The sequence below is a fragment of the Hirundo rustica genome, chromosome 1 (genome assembly GCF_015227805.2).
Source record: "Hirundo rustica isolate bHirRus1 chromosome 1, bHirRus1.pri.v3, whole genome shotgun sequence".
NCBI classification, from domain to species: Eukaryota; Metazoa; Chordata; class Aves; order Passeriformes; family Hirundinidae; genus Hirundo; species Hirundo rustica.
Window position 1 is genome coordinate 84,837,217 of NC_053450.1, and position 18,353 is coordinate 84,855,569.

General features: G+C 47.8%; 1 pseudogene; it reads left to right on the forward strand.

Annotated features, from left to right (window-relative positions):
* Positions 1-150: 150 nt before the first annotated feature.
* LOC120759633 (serpin B6-like) lies at positions 151-18,125 on the forward strand (annotated as a pseudogene).
* Positions 18,126-18,353: the final 228 nt, after the last annotated feature.

Genomic DNA, 18,353 nt, shown 5'->3' on the forward strand with positions numbered 1-18,353 from the left:
GGTGTCGCTGCCCCGCTCCAGGCGGGCGCTGTGGCCGCGGCTGTCGCCGGCCGGACGGGGACGCGGCCAAGCGGCCTCGGCTGCGCTGGGGCTGCGCGGGGCGGGAGGGGAGCGGCGCAGCCTCCGCCCTGTCCCCGCCCGCGGGGCATCCTCCGGGAACGGGGCGGTGTCGGGAAGAAACGCGCAGCTCGTTCCCGTCTCCCGAAATCGCAGCGCTCTTCGGGCAGCGCGGGCTGCGGGCTGTGCAGGGCTTGGGGTGCCAGGCTTGCACGGGTGGTGCAAGGAGACGAAAGTGAGGGCGAGTTCTGGGGTATCGGTTTACATGCTGGCTCGGGAGGTGCTGGTGTTTTCTTCAGCACAGAGCTCGATAAAAGAGCATTTTGAAGGTGCCGAGCCGATTGTGCGTCTTCGGAGAGAGCTGACAGTGATTCTTGGAATGGCTGTGGGAGGGTCGTTCAGGAAATGCGTAAATTCTGATTTAAACTCCTCCCCGTATTTGGTTCTGAAAGGAAGCAGCAAACCTGACAGTTCTGCTTTAAGACGTGTGAGGAAAGCTGCTGTGTGAGTGAGATGGTTGGGGTGTGCAAGCTCTGTGAGTCTGAAGTACTTTAACGTGCAGTCATGCCAGCACAATTCCTTCCAATTTCCAGTTATAGTGAATGGGTTTTTTTTGGTGTTTTTTTTTGTTTTTTTTTTTTTTTTTTTTTTTGTTTTTTTTTTTTGTTTTTTTAATATAATGCCATTAACTTGGAGTAATAAGTAAGGATGGGATAGATGAGTAATGTAGAGAAGAAACATCCTATATAGAATATTATATATGCTTGGTGTGGTTGGGGTTTTTAGTTTGTTTGGGAAGTTTTGTTTGGGATTTTCTGTTTGGTTGTAGGGGTTGTTTTTGGGGTTTTTTGGTAAGAGAATCTTGCAGTGACAATGAAATTCTTGCTACTACTCTTTCTTTTAGGCGAAGTCCTGCTGCTGACTTCTCCCAGCCCGGCTGGCAGGTTTAAAACCCAGCGTGCACACGTAGAGGCAAGCTGCAGCTACCACTGAAGGTCTGTTGACTTAGAGAAGGTAAGAGTTGGTAATTCTGCTCTTCTGATGTGTAACTTTGTCTCTGGTGGTCCAATAAAGGCAAATTATTTTCTGTGTGAAGTAACAGAGATTTCTTTCAGGAAGTCCTGCACAAATTGCTTTTGTGTCTGATCACCTCAAAAGATGTCCCACTGTGTAGGTGTGGGATTGAAATCCAGTAGCAGACTCTAAATCGCTGAAATAATTCTCATGTGTAGTATGGGATCTCAGGTGCTTGTGGCACCAAATCAGTCTCCAGTGAGCTGATAATTTTCCAACCTTTACTTCCTGGTTTACACAGGGAAGTTTGAAAGGGAGAAACAACTGCTTTGTATTCAAATAAATTTGTTCCATTTTTTTTTCCTGTGTTTTATGTCCCAGGCTCGGAAGCATGGAGAGCCTCTGTGCAGCAAACACCACTTTTGCTGTGGAGCTGTTAAGAAAGCTGTGTGAGAGGAACAGAGGGCAGAATGTGTTCTTTTCACCATTTAGTATTTCTTCTGCTTTGTCTATGGTTCTGCTGGGTTCAAGAGGTAGCACTGAAGCCCAAATAAGCAAGGTAGGTCAAAATAAACTTGGATTGCATTTGGTTTGATCATATGAGCAAGAGATGTGTTTCACAGACTATGACATGTGCTAAACTCTGATTATCACTGTGGTGTGAGAGCGCAGAGCACTTCCTCTGGTGTGTGTGTAATCACAATCCATTTTCATTGCTTTTGAAGGGGGAGATTCCTTCATTATGAAAATTAAGAGTTTCCGACATTTAGTTTGTGGGGGTCTTTGTTGTTTTTGAGAATAATCTTCTTTAATATGTAATTAGGAGATACCTGGAATTTTTTAATCGATCATTTGGTGGCTTAGTTGAGGAATGAGGACTTTACAATTAGAAATTGTAAAGCAAGTATGTTTTTTCCAGCTGGGAAACACAGGGGGGTATCTCCTCCAAACTCTGTGTACCTGGTTGAAACAAAGTCCAGGTTTAAATACTCATTGATCGTACAAAGCCACACCTCCTCACCTGCCCATTCCCCGACTATTCTCACTTCGTATTCTATTACTCACGCTTCCTGGTGGTCATGAGTTGGGGTCTTGGGAGGAAGGCCAACATCTTCCTCAGGTTGATCTTTGCTTCTGGGAAGGCGCAGTGGAGGTTTGGCTATTTTTCAGGTCACTTTGTTCTTGCCAAAGACTAGGAGCTTGATTTTGCTGGATTCCAGCTATAGCTTTCTCTGCTGAATTGATTTCTCACAATACTACTAAGTCTTGCTTTATTGAATTTTCACAATATACATTTCTTTTACCTAGCAACTAAATTCCTACATGCGCTGCTACCAGTTCTTCTGCCTAAAAAATTAGGCTGTGTAATGGTTTTAATTTAATAAAACCGGGCAGAAACACTAATTAATGTAGGGGTTTTAGTATTAATTTTCTTTTTGTGGGAGGGGGATCAGGAGAAAAAAAACAAAGCAGGCTTAAACTTAAAAATGAACAAAAATAGATTTATTAACATATATTAAAAGAATGAAAGAAAAAAAGTTGATTAAAAAACCCCAAAAAACCCACCTTAAACTAAAACAGAATGACACTTTAAAACACGCTTCTTCCTCTTACAAACTACTGACTTTCTTATTGAGCAACATAGAAAGACACAACTTAGGATTTTTAGTCAGTTTCACTATTTAGACATAATCACTCATTACTTTAGGAGAAGAGTCTCTCTAAGATCTTTTATGAAGATGTTTGCCACAAGACAAAATAGTCCAGTGCTCCTAATGTCATACATCTGCTTCTGCCTGGAGTTTTCACAGACTGTGATGTTCTATCAGCAAAGCTTCTCAGTGTATCTGGGGTACTATTCATGAATACTTCTTCTGATCTAAAATTATCTTTTTCTCAAAGGCTGAGACCTCTTTTTAACCCAAGAGCAGGGGCTTTAAAGTTCCTAAATAAATCTCAATTACATCAGTCCTTAATTTTGATTAGAATAGCATTCTATCCAAATAATACTAAGATGCTGCAAAGAACAGTTCATTTCTTCATAATTTACCTTAGAAAAGTCCAGTTAAAAATGTCCACTTCTTCAATCCTATTCCAATATTACTAGTTCTTTCACTTCTAATCTAACTGACTTCATTTAGTGTCTGTTCTAGTATTCTTTGTTTTCTTTCTTCTTTCTTTTAAGGAAGAATTGTGCTTTAAAAGTTTCATGTTGTTAGTAAAGGGTTAAATCCGCTCGGGCTTGCAAAAAGCTACATGCAAGTGCCGAGGCTGCAGGAACTGGAGAAAACGCAAAGCTGTGCTGATGGAGGAAGCTGATAGATGTCCTTTTTTCCACCCCTCAGTCTCATCCAGGGTGGCTCAGCTCAGAGTTGTTATGAAGCTGCAGGTTTCTTTCTTTGCTGCCAGTGGTGATAAAGCTGGGCCATGTTTTGACCCTTTCTGCCGCAGTCTGAGCACGTGGCCAGCACTGCCGAGCTGCAGCCGCCTCTCTTCCCTGCCGTGGCAGGGGAAAGGGGCTCAGCCGGCCCCGGCCCTCCCTGTGCGGGCAGTGGCCCTCGGAGGCCCGGCTGAGCCCAGCCCGGCCGCCCAGAGGGGCAGCAGAGCCCAGGCCCCAACCACGATGTTACTCGTGGCAGATCCCCGAAGCGAGAGAGAGACTGATCACCAGCCATTAGTTTTAAATGTCCCCTCCAAAGTCGCATTGACATTTCCCATTGGTTAACTTAGCTGCTAATATCCTGGCCAGCTTTTTGATAGGTCCCTGTTCTCGTCCCCAAACAACTCCACGGTTAGGGCAGGGAAAAATATCTCACATTTTTCTATAACTAGAAAACAAAATTGTGCCAACCCATGATAGCTGCTCTTCTGCTTTTGCAAAAATCGTTACACAAATTGTATATATTTCTGTTTTCATTTTACTTGCTTAAGCCTGTTATACACTTCTAAAATTCTGAATTATCTTAGCCATATATGTTCCCCATTTCTGTGGCTTTATAAATTATTTTCTATTCCTTCTTTGCTTGGGCTTCAAATCATATGACACATGTTCTGAAAATGAAGACAGGCACATTAAAAACACTTTAAAAATCCCACTGTCTGCATTTCAAACTGGTAACTGCAACTTGATTTACGCCTTTTTAAAACTTTACTCAGATACCAAATATCTCTTGGCATGTGTTTTTATGGGAAGTGACAATATTTAGTCCCAAACCAGTCATTTTGGTGCAGATGTTTGCTTCTTTTGCAATGTAGGGGAGGAGTATAAACTCCTATTTTGTTTCCATGTACTTTATAAAAAGTTTCTCAAAAACCTACATTGTTGCCATAATTGGAGATATTCAAATCCATCTGGACGCAGTCCTGGACTACCAGCTCTAGGTGTCCCTGCTTGGGCAGGGCTTTGGAGTAGATTGTCCCCAAAGATCCCTTTCCACCTGAGCCATTCTGTGATCCTGTACCGCTTGCCTTGAGGGCAGCGAAATCAGGGCTGCTGACTCTGTCACTCCCTAATTTATGACTTGTGCAACTTCTTGATGGGTACATCATATATGCCTTGCAGGATAAGCTCCAAATGGGAGGTGTAGTGAAAAGTAATTTTGCTTCATGTCACTGTATTTGACTAAAAAGTAATTCTAATATAAAAACAGCCATGGTGATCGAGTGTGTTTAGTGACGCTGTGGACACTGGTGTGTGTTGGCGGTTAGGTTTGTTCCTTTTTTTTTTCCTACAGAATTTTTCCCCATAAGAAAAGACGAAGAGCTAAGAGACTAAGTACTGGTGCTTAGAGGGTGCTTGACCAACAAAAAAGACCCAGGAGGGGGAAGATCATCTGAGTTTTGGGGGAGGGAAAAGGACAGGTCTGGGGGAGCTGGGGGTTTCTTCTTGCTCTTGGCATCAGAGAGGACAGTCAGGCTGCTGCTTGCTGTGGGAGGAGTCCAGTGTCAACAGAAATCTGGTCCTGGGAAATCTACTATCATCCACCAACTGCTCGTGTGCCCAGGAATTCTGAGCTCCTTTGCTCCTGCTGGAGCTGGGCCAGCCCTGTCTGGCTGTTGCGGCTTCTCAAGCACTACTCACTTTGCCAGGACACCCCCCTGCCTGCCGAGGATACCCTGCCATTCTAGCCACCAGCCCAGGGGTTTTCCACCATTCCAGCTTGGTGCTCTCGGGGTCCCAGAGATCAGACTGCCCCGGGCTTTGTGAAATGCAGCCCCTCAAGGTTCCTGGTTCTGTTTATTATTAATGCTGTAGTTGTTGTTTCTTTGCCTTGTTACACTTACTAGTAAAGAACTGTTATTCCTTTCCCCGTAGCTCTGACTGAAAAGCCTCTTTAATCTTCTAAATTATAATAACTTGGAGGGAAGGGATTGGAATTCCCCACTCTTAGAGAGGCCTTGCCCCTCCCTAGCAAATGCCTGTCTTTCACACCAAGACACTGTGGATGTTGGTCTTTGTGCAGGTGCTTTCTCTGAAGAATGCCCAGGATGCTCACAATGGGTATCAGTCCCTTCTCTCTGAAATTAATGATCCAAACACCAAATACATCCTGAGAACTGCAAACCGGCTCTATGGAGAAAAGACCTTTGAGTTTCTTGCAGTAAGTAGCCATTAAATTTGTTATGATTCTTAGTATAATGTACTTGCTTTCTCTTTCCTCTGGAGGTTCAAGGCAGGCTATGGGATTTGCTTCCAAATTTTCTGTGCTGAGTGTCAGGAGTGTAATTGATTCTGCCAGAGCCCGGTGTCTGAACTTGGCAGAGAATCACCTTTAAATAATTTGTGTTCTGAATACACAAGCGTTGCCAAGCAGGGTAAAATCCATCAGTCTTTACTGAAGTGGCTCTCTCTTTCCCTCAGAGCCCGTGCTCCATTTTAGCCTCGGCTAGCTTGAGAGAGAAACCACTTCAGAAGGAATTTTCCTTCTAGGGTCCCAAAGATCCCAGGAGCTGCAAACCTTTTTATTTAGAGAGAGAAGGCATCCATCGATGGCAAAAGGAAAGTCTGCTGTTGGTCCGGGGGGGATCACAGCTTTATTCTGGGGTCCTGCCCCCCCAGAGTGCAGAGCTCAGTCCAGTCCCCTTCCCGTTCCTGGAGCACGAGACAGCCCCACGTGATCCCAGGGCTTTTACCCAGGGGGAAGGGGCTAGAGGCAGGGACAAGCCACTACCCAATCAGGGACAAAGTGGGAGTGGAACAGAGTAGGGTTACATTCCAGTGTGGGAGGATGGGGGAGAAGAAGCAGGGACAAACCTCGTGATACATTTTCCAAGGGAACAGGATGGTACAGAAGAAACCATTACAAAACCCAATATAAAAATGAAATACAATATAAACTCAATTAATGCACTACAACATCTCCCCCTTTCTTATTAAATTGAGAATGAGGAAGGCTCAGTCCCTGGGAGATGCTCAGAGTTCGGATCTTGAGTACCTTCAAAGCTGAAAAATATAAAATGACATCTGGTGCAAACAAACTGTCCAGAAAAACACCGTTAAGGGAAAAGGATAATTGGAAGGAGAGGGTTCGGCGCTTTCTCCTCCTCCAGGCAGCACTGGCCACCTGTGGGACTTCTGCAGGTGACTTTGAACTTTTAGGGATGAAAGGTTTCACTCACTCAGCTGGCACCCACTTGAGACCTGAGGGAGTGGACACACAGCTGTACCCACGACCCCAGGTGACCAGATCATGAGGACTTTTTGTTTTTCTGGTCACTGGATCCTTTATCATCACATCTGGTGACTTCTGCTGAAAAGTAGAACTGGTTAAAGCAGGATAAGTTAATTTAACATTTGCATTTTCCAGTTTTTTCTCCCCCCTCCTTAGACTTGCCCCATTTATGTCGCCATGCTGGGCAAGCCGGTGCTCACCTTCTAGTTTTTTGAAAAATTCCCTTTGGGCCCCCGAGACACCCCGCCCCCATTGTCCCGGAAGTCCAGAAACTGCTTCTTTAAAGGGCATTGAGATGCCCAATGTCCAGCCTGATTGCCCAGGAGACACGTCGTTCTTCTCTTGGGAGGTGGTCGTGGCACAGGCGCAGGAAGCACGGTGTCTGCAACAGCAGCTCTTTGTGGTGGCTTGCATGCATCTCTGGAACTGTGGCTTTGGTGAGCTGTTATGAAGGGAACCTTCCTGGCACACACCTGGAGCATGTCATCTAAGGTTGGAGCTGGTTCTATGGGCAGACTGAGGATAGCTGCCTTGCACTGTTCGTTTGCATTGGCCAGAGCCATTTCCTCCAGGACGTGTTCCTGGGCACCTTCCTCCTTAACCTGTAACTTGATAGCTTGGGTTAATCACTCCACAAATGTTACTAAAGGTCCTGATGGAAGCAAAGGAATTTCCTGAGCCTGCTTGAAGGCTGAGACCCATTCACTATCACCACATAGATGTTCTAATTGAATTGGCAATTATCATTATCAACAGCCATTTCCGGATTTTGCCAAAGCTCCAGAAGTAAATCTCTTGGGATGTCAAAGGAACTGTAGGATTCCCTGCTAAATTTCCTTTTAAAAGGTTGCAAAAGTATTCCCTTTTGCATCCAAAATCAATCTGAGCTTTGCATAAATCCCGAGTCACTTCTTGGGGGAAGGGGTCCCAGTCACCATGGACAACACCCCCCCTTTTTGACCGTCGATGTGTGACAGGGGTAGCAGAAAAGTCGTAATCAGTTCCTGCTTCTGGGCTCCCGGCTCCTACCCCCCCTCCCCTCCGGGGCATGGGAACTGGGATTGTGGGTGGGAAAACCGTGGGAACCAGAGACAGGGAGGGCTGGAGGCTTGAGTCACAATGGGCGGAGTCAGAGGGCAGAGGTTTGGGGGGTAGGGGCGGAGTCTGAGGAAAGGGCAGTGCCATGGGCAGCACTGAAGGGAAGAAGGGGTCTGGGAAGAGGAAGTGGGTTGCTCGGGTTACCAAAGGGACTGTGGGAAGGAGGGACAGACAAAAAAAGAGGCACCTTGTGCTTGGGAGAACATGGCCTCTACCATTTTGGGGAACAAAGGCGTCTCTGCCATCTTGTGATCCCCCACAGAACTGAAACCAGCTTGGGGATCACTAAGATGGGGGTTTGAGCACCCGGAGTGTCTGCAAACGTAAACCGAACACAGGGTTTACAAACTGGGGAAGAAGGGAGGTTTGGGGTAAGTTGAAGGGTTTCTCGAGAAATCTGGCCAGGATTCTTTGAGCAGGGGGACTCAGGAATTCGGGAAAGCCAGGGGAGCTGCAGCTTCCCTGCCCTGTCTGGTGGGCTGCTTTCCTCAGAATACCCGAGCTTGGGGAAGGGATTTTAGGGTCAAGAGAGGGAGAAACTGAGGAAACTGGGGAAAATCCACAAAGAACTGGCGCTTTTTTTCTTTTCATTTGCTTTTGCAATGCAAACTGAATTTTCAAGCTCCAAAAAGCAAAATTTGCAGTTTCTTTATCCTCAGGGGAGCCTGATTCAGCCAATTTATTTGCAACAGCCTCCCAAAATTCTGGAAGCTTATTTGCTCTAATGATACATGTGGAAACTGAGAAAACAACCACCGAATTAATTTTTTCAGCTGTTTCTTTAAACAATGGATCCCCCCATCATCCAAGGCACTTAAAATTTGGTAATAGACTCTTTTTTGAGATACAGACAGCCTAGCACCCATTTTTGGCTCAGATTTTAAGTTTGTGTCCCCTTTAACTGCACTGGGAAACTGAAAGCAAAAAAACCTCGCTGGAGAGGAAAAAAAAAAACAACCAACAACAAACAACAAAAAAAAAAACACGGAGGAGAAACTTACTTTTTCCACCCCTGGACTGCACAGCCGAAACTGAATTTGCTATTAAAAGCGCCCTGAAGGTTTGCTCTGAAGGCAAAAACCTTCCCACAAAGGAAAAACCTCCCTGAGGTTTAGAGCCTCTGAAAGATTTTTCCTAAATTCCGAATTGGTAATACTCACCAAAAATTCAGCGTGCTGACCAAAAATTTCTGTTCGAGTCACTCCACTTTGCCTGAAACTGACTCTTTTGGTGCAGAAAGGGCTTCCAGTCTTAGTTCCCAGGATTGGCTGTCCATGAGTGTAGAAATATGCCTCTTCCTGCTGCTGAGGACTCCAGGACGGTGTAGATGAATGTAGACGAGAGATCTCTGAAGTTGGGTTTTAGAAGAAGGGGTTTATTGTATAAGATGGGAGGCCTTGCTCAGAGCCGCCAGGCGCAGCTGAAGCATGGCCTTGGAAGGTGGGGGTAGTGAGAGATAAGGAAATTCCAAGAGCAAGATGCAAGAGGTAAACAAAGAGATAAGAGGAGAGAAGGGACAGAAGAAACAGAGAAGAGGCAGAAGAAGAGAAGAGAAGAAACAGAGGAAACAGAGAGAGGCCCACCCTCGCAGCCCCCTGATAAGGGGTCTCGAGGTGGGCTGTAACAGGGTTGTGCCAATGGGGTCACAGATACTTGATACTTCAGGGGGTGTTACAAGTGTGGGATAAATCATACATTGGGGGTTGTTTTCCTAGGCATCCAGCAGCTAGGACATCTCAAACATCAAAACTTACTTTCAATTCTATCTCACAGGTTTCTCATTCTCAGAATCTAAGCAATCATATTTATAGGGCTTTCTGGCTTCATCCTTCCCAACATCTCCCCCGTTCTTATTAACAACTAAAACACTAGATACTGTCTTACTCATTAATTTTTGCACACACTGAAGTATGCAGGGAACCGCTACTAAAACTACAATTACTACTATTAAAACAATCAAACCTATCTTACAAAGTTCCTTTAGCCAAGGTGCAAAGCTCATACCATCAAAAAATTGTCTAGCCAAGATGGGTCTCTATTGTAATTTGGCCAGCTAAATCTCTCAATTCTTGCAATTGTTTGTGAATGGAAACAGAGTGATCAGATAAATTCATGCAGCACAAACCTTCAAAATCTTTTGGAAAAGGTACTCAAACTAAACAGGTTTTTCAGGGCTTCTGTCAGATAGACAGATGGTATCAGAGCCTACAGACTTGGCTAAAACAACTCAGACATTCATCTTTGGTTGACTTAGGTAAAGCTTCACTACAAAAAACTAAAACAAAAGAACAAAAGTAACATGCAAATAATAAAACTCCAGTCTTTTCTTGGCTGTTCTTGGCAGATCATCTTCTGGTGATTCTGCGCAGCTCAGGTCTGGGTGCTTGCTTCTTGGTTTGCAGCAGTACTGGCTGATGTGGAGGTCTCAGCAGGCTTCGATGCGCAGTACTGCTTCACATTCTTCACTGGAACCCACTTGAGTCCTCTTTCTGTGGAGGCAAATGCAAACCTCTTCCCCCATGTTACAGGATTATATGGTCTTTCTAACTGTCTTGATTTTAAATTTTTAATTGAAACTGGGGGTGTACTTTCAGTTTTACCTTTTTAGTGTTCAAGAAATGTCTGTAAATGTGAGGGTGAGGCTCTTTTGCAGAGCTGTTCAGAAAATTATAAACATACTGAGCTTTCTTCAATCTCTTTTGAGGTGTAGCTTGGGCTTTCCCCCTTTTCACTTGACTTAAAATGCGTTTTAGGGTTTGGCGTGTTCTTTCTAGGGTATTTTTCAGCAGTTTTTTAAAATATGGAGAGCAGATGCCACTGTCCTTTATCACTTTTCGCAATTCTTTCATGTCTTGAGATGGGATAGGTGTCCATGTTCTGGGACCTCTGGCTTGCTGGCTGAATATCACAGGCATGGCTAAAGGATTTAGATTTTCTTCTTTGCAAATTTCTCGTGTGATTTCATGCCAGTCTGTCAGTTGAAGGTCATCAGAACATTTCTGGGGACCTTCCAAAATCGGGATTGGTGGTGGTGGATCCTCAGATTTGAGAGAGTTGGCAGCTGCAAGGGCAAAACAGTTCTCTGTCTGTCCTTATTTGTTAAAGTGGCTGCCACATTCCTTCTCCCCCTTCTCGTTGCATGGTTTGTGTGCGAAGCTGTGGTCCAGTCATACAAGATGGTGTAGAATCATGTTGTGTTGTGGTGTGTGCAGGGTCGTGGACGCGGAAGGGCTGCTGATGGCTGTAGCATCGGCGGCTGTGCAGGACACTCGGCAGTGTGGACTATTTGCGATGGCACTGTAACAAGTTCCGGCTGAGCGTAGGTTTCTGCATGGGGCTGCGGGATGGCAGGCTGTATCACAGGCGGTGACGCGGCCGGGCGCGTTGGCGCGAAATGCGAATGCGCTGCGTGCACGGGTCGGCGTAGGAAGTCATCACGGCGGCGGGCTGCATGGGGCGCGCGGGACGCGGCGGGGGCGCGGGAGCCGCAGCAGCCGCGGGAGGGAACGCGAAGGAGTCTGCGGGCACAGGACACGCAGGGGCTGCGGCAGGGGGCAGCGCAGTGAACCCGGTGGCGGCCGCGGCGTCTGGTGCAGCCGCTGCTCCGGCAGGGACGGGGGGGCGGGGTAGAACACACCGCGGAGCAGGGACTGGGCTCGCATGGCCATCCGCCGTCTGTGCCGCGGAGTGAGCTGCTCGTAGCTTGCGGGCAGGCTGGGGGCACGCCGCGGAGCCGGGACTGGAACGGCCTGCAGCATCCGCCGCGGTGCGGGGCTGGGGCACTGTGGCAGAACACGCGGCGGGGTGGTGGGCATCTCCGCGTTAGTGTGCGCAAGGGGAACTGCAGGGACAGCCGGTACCGGCGCCGGCACCGCGGGCGCCGACACCGCTGCAGCCGGCACCGCCGGCTCATAGAAAGGCAGCGGCGGCGAGGCAGCGGCTGGCACGGGCGAGAGCGGTGGCACCGCCAGCGCCGCGTCGGCTGCTGCGAGGGGGGCTTGTGCCGCTTGCAGGAGGGTCGCTGCCTGTGTGTGAAGGACGCCGGCAACGGCCGCGGCTACAGCTGCAAAAGCCGTGGCCGGCGGAGCGGCGGGACCCGCGGGGGGAGGGGGAGTACAGCCCGAGCCGCGGGGTGAGGGGGGTGCGGGGCTGCCGCCGTGCCGGCAGCGAGAAGCGCCGCCGGAATGTCTTCAGTGGGCGGGCTCGAAGGGGCAGAGACGGGGACGGGGCCCGGCACACTGGAGCGAGGGGAGGGGGCCCCGGTAGCAGGAATTCCATCCGTGAACGGGACCGAGGGCGCGGTGGGAGGGGCCGCAGGGTCCGGTGGGGGCGTAGGGGCCGAGGGGACGGGTGCCGCGGCCACGAGGGTGGGGGATGGGTCCGCGGCGCTCGGCGGGACCGCGGGGTGCGAAACCGCGTGGCGCGGGGGGGGGGAGGGGGGCGGTTTCTGCTGCAGACCCGCGGCCATGCGGACGGGATCTCCGGGAGCGGGTGACCAGGTGTCGCGTCTGCAGCGGCATTTTTTGTAGCAAAGAGCTCTACGAGGGCCCTACAAGCTGGAACGAGCTCAGCAACAGCAAAATTCTTTCGTGAAATATCATTAAAGAGTCTATTTCCAACTGAGTCCCAAAAGTCTCTGGTAAAGACGGCTGAACGGTCAGCATTGGGAAAGTTAACTAGAGTCCATTCTAAAAGGTCTTTCAGCTCTTGCTTATGTAAAGTACTGTTGTTGCAGCGTAAAAGATGCTTAAGTTTCTTATAGAGATCTCTATCAAGGGTAGAACGGGATAGACCCATATTGTTAACACTAGTGTAGCTCACCTCGATGTCGCAGAAGCAGGTCCTCACTCAAGATCCGACGTGGGGTTGGCCAGACACTCCAGTCGGCTCTCAGGACACTGCACGGGGTCCCCTTCAAAGCCACGGCTCCAGGCGCTGCTCAGAAACAGCTCTTCCGTGCTCGGGACTCCAACCTCCCCTCGGCGCTTCAGTGCGGGCAGTGCAAAGCAGTGCCCACACGCGCTCAACGCACGTGGCAACGTACCACGGCAAAACTCCCTCCGTGAGCCCCAGTGGCCGCCGCTCAGCAGCAGCCGTCTGTGCTCGAGGGATGCCTGGCAAAACCTTCTCAGAGCTCAGGGTGTCCGCTACTGAGTAACGGTCCTCGTGCTCAAGGTTTTGCCCTCGGCAACTTTAAAGAGCTCCAGCCTCACACTGCTCAGCAGCGATTTGCTGTGCTCACGACACCGAGTAGCGTACCACTAGTAATTAATTACCGTCCATGATGAAGTCTCTCACAGCTTGAAAGGCTGGGTCCTGCATCTTCCACATTGGGCGCCAATTTGTAGAAATATGCCTCTTCCTGCTGCTGAGGACTCCAGGACGGTGTAGATTAATGTAGACGAGAGATCTCTGAAGTTGGGTTTTAGAAGAAGGGGTTTATTGTATAAGATGGGAGGCCTTGCTCAGAGCCGCCAGGCGCAGCTGAAGCATGGCCTTGGAAGGTGGGGGTGAGTGATAAGGAAATTCCAAGAGCAAGATGCAAGAGGTAAACAAAGAGATAAGAGGAGAGAAGGGACAGAAGAAACAGAAAGAGGCAGAAGAAGAGAAGAGAAGAAACAGAGAAACAGAGAGCCCACTCTCGCAGCCCCCTGATAAGGGGTCTCGAGGTGGGCTGTAACAGGGTTGTGCCAATGGGGTTACAGATACTTGATACTTCAGGGGGGTGTTACAAGTGTGGGATAAATCATACATTGGGGGTTGTTTTCCTAGGCATCCAGCAGCTAGGACATCTCAAACATCAAAACTTACTTTCAATTCTATCTCACAGGTTTCACATTCTCAGAATCTAAGCAATCATATTTATAGGGCTTTCTGGCTTCATCCTTCCCAACACATGAGCATGTGGTCACCTCTTCTGGGAGCAGCTTGCTGTTCGGGGGGCTTCTTTGCAGCACTCCGATGGGTATTTTAAGTCCAAAGGAAAACCACAGCCTCTCTCTGTGGCGTCTGGTGTTTCGGAGACTCCACAGCGAACGCCAAGCCTGACGGGTCTGTCTCTGCGTGGGTGGGCCACGTTTCTGGACTCACGTGCCTGCGTGAGGTTCCTCAGCCACGTGCTCCATGCGTGGTTCTTGGAGCCCTCTGGGAGCCCCTTGTGGCTTTGGGCACGACACATGGGTGCCACCTGAAGTGGCTCTCTCTCTCCCTCGGAGACTGTGCTCCATTTTAGCCTCGGCTAGCTTGAGAGAGAAACCACTTCAGAAGGAGTTTTCCTTCTAGGGTCCCAAAGATTCCAGGAGCTACAAACCTTTTTCTTTAGAGAGAGCAGGCATCCATCAATGGCAAAAGGAAAGTCTGCTGTTGGTCCGGGGGGGATCATGGCTTTATTCTCGGGTCCTGCCCCTGCAGAGTGCAGAGCTCAGTCGAGTCCCAGTCCTGTTCCCGGAGCACGAGACATCCCCACGTGATCCCAGGGCTTTTACCCAGGGGGAAGGGGCTAGAGGCAGGGACAAGCCACTACCCAATCAGGGACAAAGTGGGAGTGGAACAGAGTAGGGTTACATTCCAGTGTGGGAGGATGGGTGGGGAGAAGCAGCAGGGACAAACCTCGTGATACATTTTCCAAGGGAACAGGATGGTACAGAAGAAACCATTACAAAACCCAATATAAAAATGAAATACAATATAAACTCAATTAATGCACTACAACACTCTACGTTGAGGGTTCTGTCATCCATTCACATATTTGGTTGTGGGACAAATGGTTCATAAGTCTTATAGCAAAAGTCTGATAAACAAACTCATAAAATCATACGTCATGCCACTGAAGCTCAAAAAAACCCACAATAAAATTCCCCCCACCTCCCCTTTTCAATGGAGTGTAGAAGTTTGTAGTGGACTGCAATAAGCCATAACAATAATATCCCTTCCTAGTTCAAAAAGTGGTATAAATCCTAGGAGGAATGTGTCAGTCAGAACTTCAGTGGCCCTATATGAAGATGGGAAGGGAAGCATGGAGATTTCCTGGGGAATGTAAGGATCATCTGTGTCTGAATGAGAGTAAATCTCTTGCTGAAAGTCTGTTGTGAATGTCCCTGTTAGTCTTTCATAGAGTCGAGTCAGAAATCCTACCATGCTGGCCTGGAGCAGATGGACTTCCTGCATGCTGCGGAGGATTCCAGGAAACAAATCAATGGCTGGGTAGAGGAAAGGACTGAAGGTGAGTGCTTTGCCAAGTGCCCAGTTGTGTTTAATGGCGCCATGGTTTGGGTAAGCACCTGTGTTAGGATGTAGGATTGTGACTTCAAACAACTGAGATCTAGAGCTTTTTTCTGTTTTATATATTAAATGCAGAGTAGATACTACCTTGGAAATAATTGGATCCATGTCAGCCTATGAAATAATGTGGGTTTTTTCTTTGTATCATAAAGGTAAAATCCAGAACCTGTTGGCAGAGGGGATTCTCAGTTCTCTGACCAGATTTGTGTTGGTGAATGCCATCTATTTCAAAGGCAACTGGGAAGAGCAGTTCAACAAACAGAGTACCAGAGAATCCCCTTTCCAAATCAATAAGGTATGATGTGCTCAAATGCTGACAATACATTGTTTGGTGGATGTTGTCTGAAATGGCCACCTTTAAGAAGAAATTAAATCTTTCAAGCAGGGTTGCCTTGGGTAGGCTCCTTATGCCCTCTCCCTTTCACAGGAAGACTCCCTTTGCTGATTTTCTCTGAACTTTCACATCATTATTAGGACCTTTCATAAAGCACAAAGACAGGTGTGAAAGCTTGTGAATTTAAGTCTTCTTCAGTCTGAGCTTCCCTGCTGCATATCTGCCCCTGAGCCATTCCAAAAGAAATGGAAACAAATCTCCTTTGGAGAACTCTGTGCTTGCAGTCTCGTTTTTAGGAGTAGATCAGTGCTCTTGAGGAAGACTTGGGCACTGGCATGGGCAGGCTGTGGCTGTCCCTCAGGATCCCCTGCAGCTCTGGGTTGGCCCCCAGGAGTCATTAGCAAGAGCTGGTAATGTGCCTCTCTTAACACCTGCTTGAAGGAACCATTGTGGAGAATTGTGCTCTCATGCCTGTCTGTAAACTGTCCCTTCCCTGCAGTGGTGAAATAAACCCAAGGATGTTTGAAAGTACCAATATAACTTCTAAATAAAGGAATATTTCTGGTTACCCCAGACTACCTCCAACAGCAACTTCAGAGACTGCTGGACTGATTCTGTTCTGGACACCTTACTCTCTCCCTGTGTGAATGTGTTGATAAAGCTGGCAGGAGTATCCAGAGAGATAGTTCTCTGTTCCCTGCAGCTGTGCAAGCTTCGAACCAGGTTTCAGGATGCAACAGCAACAGGATATAGGGCTGATGAATAATCTCCTTTTGAGTGGTGGTGGAATATCATACATTTCTGCTGCACATGGCCAGTTTTTACCTCGTGCTTTACAAAACACAGAGGTGGGTATGCCTTAAATTTTAGCTTTTCTATTTTTCAGATCAGTGTATAATTCTAAAACTCCACAGCCTGTCAGCTACTGTTCTACTGTTTCATTCAGACAAAACAATTTCTCTCTGAGCCTTAAATCCAGGGCACCTCACTTTCTCAGCCCCAAAAATGTAAACCACAGTGAACTAGGAGGTGCAAACTGTGGAAACGGGACTCCATTACCTGTAAAGGAAGCTGTAATTGTACAATTAACCTCTGATATGCAAGTAGACCAACATTGGTATGAAAAACCCATGACAGTCATTGATCTTGAGTTCAGTCTCTGTGAGACTCCTGCACTGCCCAAGGTGTATCCTTTGAAGGCCTTTCCATAAATACCTAAATAAATACATAAATACCTTTATCCTTAACTCTGTCTAGCCTCTGTTCTAGCTAGTCTCTCAAGGCATCAGTGAAGCTGCACTCTGTGTGTGTGATCAGTTCTCTTTGGTCAAATCCTAAAAGGCCCTGAGTAGCTTGCCGCCTGCTTCGTAGTTTGATACCAGCAGAGAAGCTCAGCCCTAACTGTTGGCATCTCTGTATTTCTAGAACGAGACCAGACCTGTGCAGATGATGTTCAAGAAGGACAGATTTAAGATGGCCTACATTGGGGACTTGCAGACCAAAATCCTGGAGCTCCCCTATGTGGGTAATGAACTGAGCATGATCATCCTGCTCCCTGATGCAATCCGGGATGGATCCACTGGCTTGGAAAGAGTAAGTTGTTGAGCTGAGTGCAAAGAGATCCTGAATGCTTCCAGGGAAGAAAGTCTGATACTGCATAGAGACCTGCAGTTCAGTCCCAGAGCAATTGTGCCTCTGGTGCTCAAGGCCATCAGAAATGTCCCTCTGCTCCCTGTGCCCAAAGGGACTGCCCCTGCTATGTCCTTGCTGCTCAGGCTGTGTGCTGCTCCCTTAGGCAGAGGCTGTGGAAGAGGAGCTGGCCCTGCTGAGGAGCAAGGTCAGCTGTGGTTGTGATGAGGGCACAGTATGGTGATGCTGGCATGTGGAGGGGGATTTTGGATGGGCTCTTTGGAAGTCCTGTGGCTTGTCATCCGATCTGTGCTGAGCAGCTGGCAGTGGTGTGTGGCTCAGTGCCTGGAGAGAGGCTCACAGGAAAGGGCAGGATCTCTTTTGTGATGAGGGTAGGACACAGGTTTGGGCTCTTTGGCATTCTGGACAAAGGAGTTCATTACTACGGTTTCTTCAGTCAGTTATTCCCCATATTAAAAAGAAAAGAAACCCCTCCACAGTCTTCATGCTTAACCCAGGGGAAAATAAAGGATGCATACTGTGTGTTATGTGAGGAAACACAGAGACATCATGACTTTGGCTATGTAACACTGACTCAGTTCTCACTGTAATTAAGTAAATTTGTAATTTTTCTTCAGCTGGAGAAAGAACTTACATATGAGAAGCTAATAGGTTGGATCAGTCCTGAGATGATGAGTCTACAGAGGTGAGGGTATTTACCCAGATTTAAACTGGAAGAAGATTACCATCTGAAGCCTTCTGAGCAGCATGGGAATGCCTGATGCATTTGAGCTGGGGAAGGCAGACTTCTCAGGAATCTCATCTGGCAATGAGTTGGTGCTGTCTGAAGTGATTCACAAGTCCTTTGTGGAAGTCAATGAAGAAGGCACTGAAGCAGCTGCTGCCACAGCTATCCTAGTGTTAGGGTGTTGTGCTCCAGTGCCACTCCAGAATTCACTGCTGACCATCCCTTCCTCTTCTTCATCCGGCACAACAAAACTTCCAGCATTCTGTTCTGTGGCCGTTTTTGCCATCCCTAAGGAGGAGATGTCTTGGCAGCATAGGTGCCATCCCAATAAATTTACATTTCCCTTGAACTAGGTGAATCCTTTTGCATTAATTGTATCTTTCAGCTGTGCCTGAACTTCTGTAGTTGTGATTCCCGCCTTCCTTGCATGAATAACAGAGCTGTTTAGACAAACACAGCACCTGCCATGTCCAACCCCCTCCTTGCCTGGGAGCAGAAGTCTCCAGGTTCTTGGTCACAC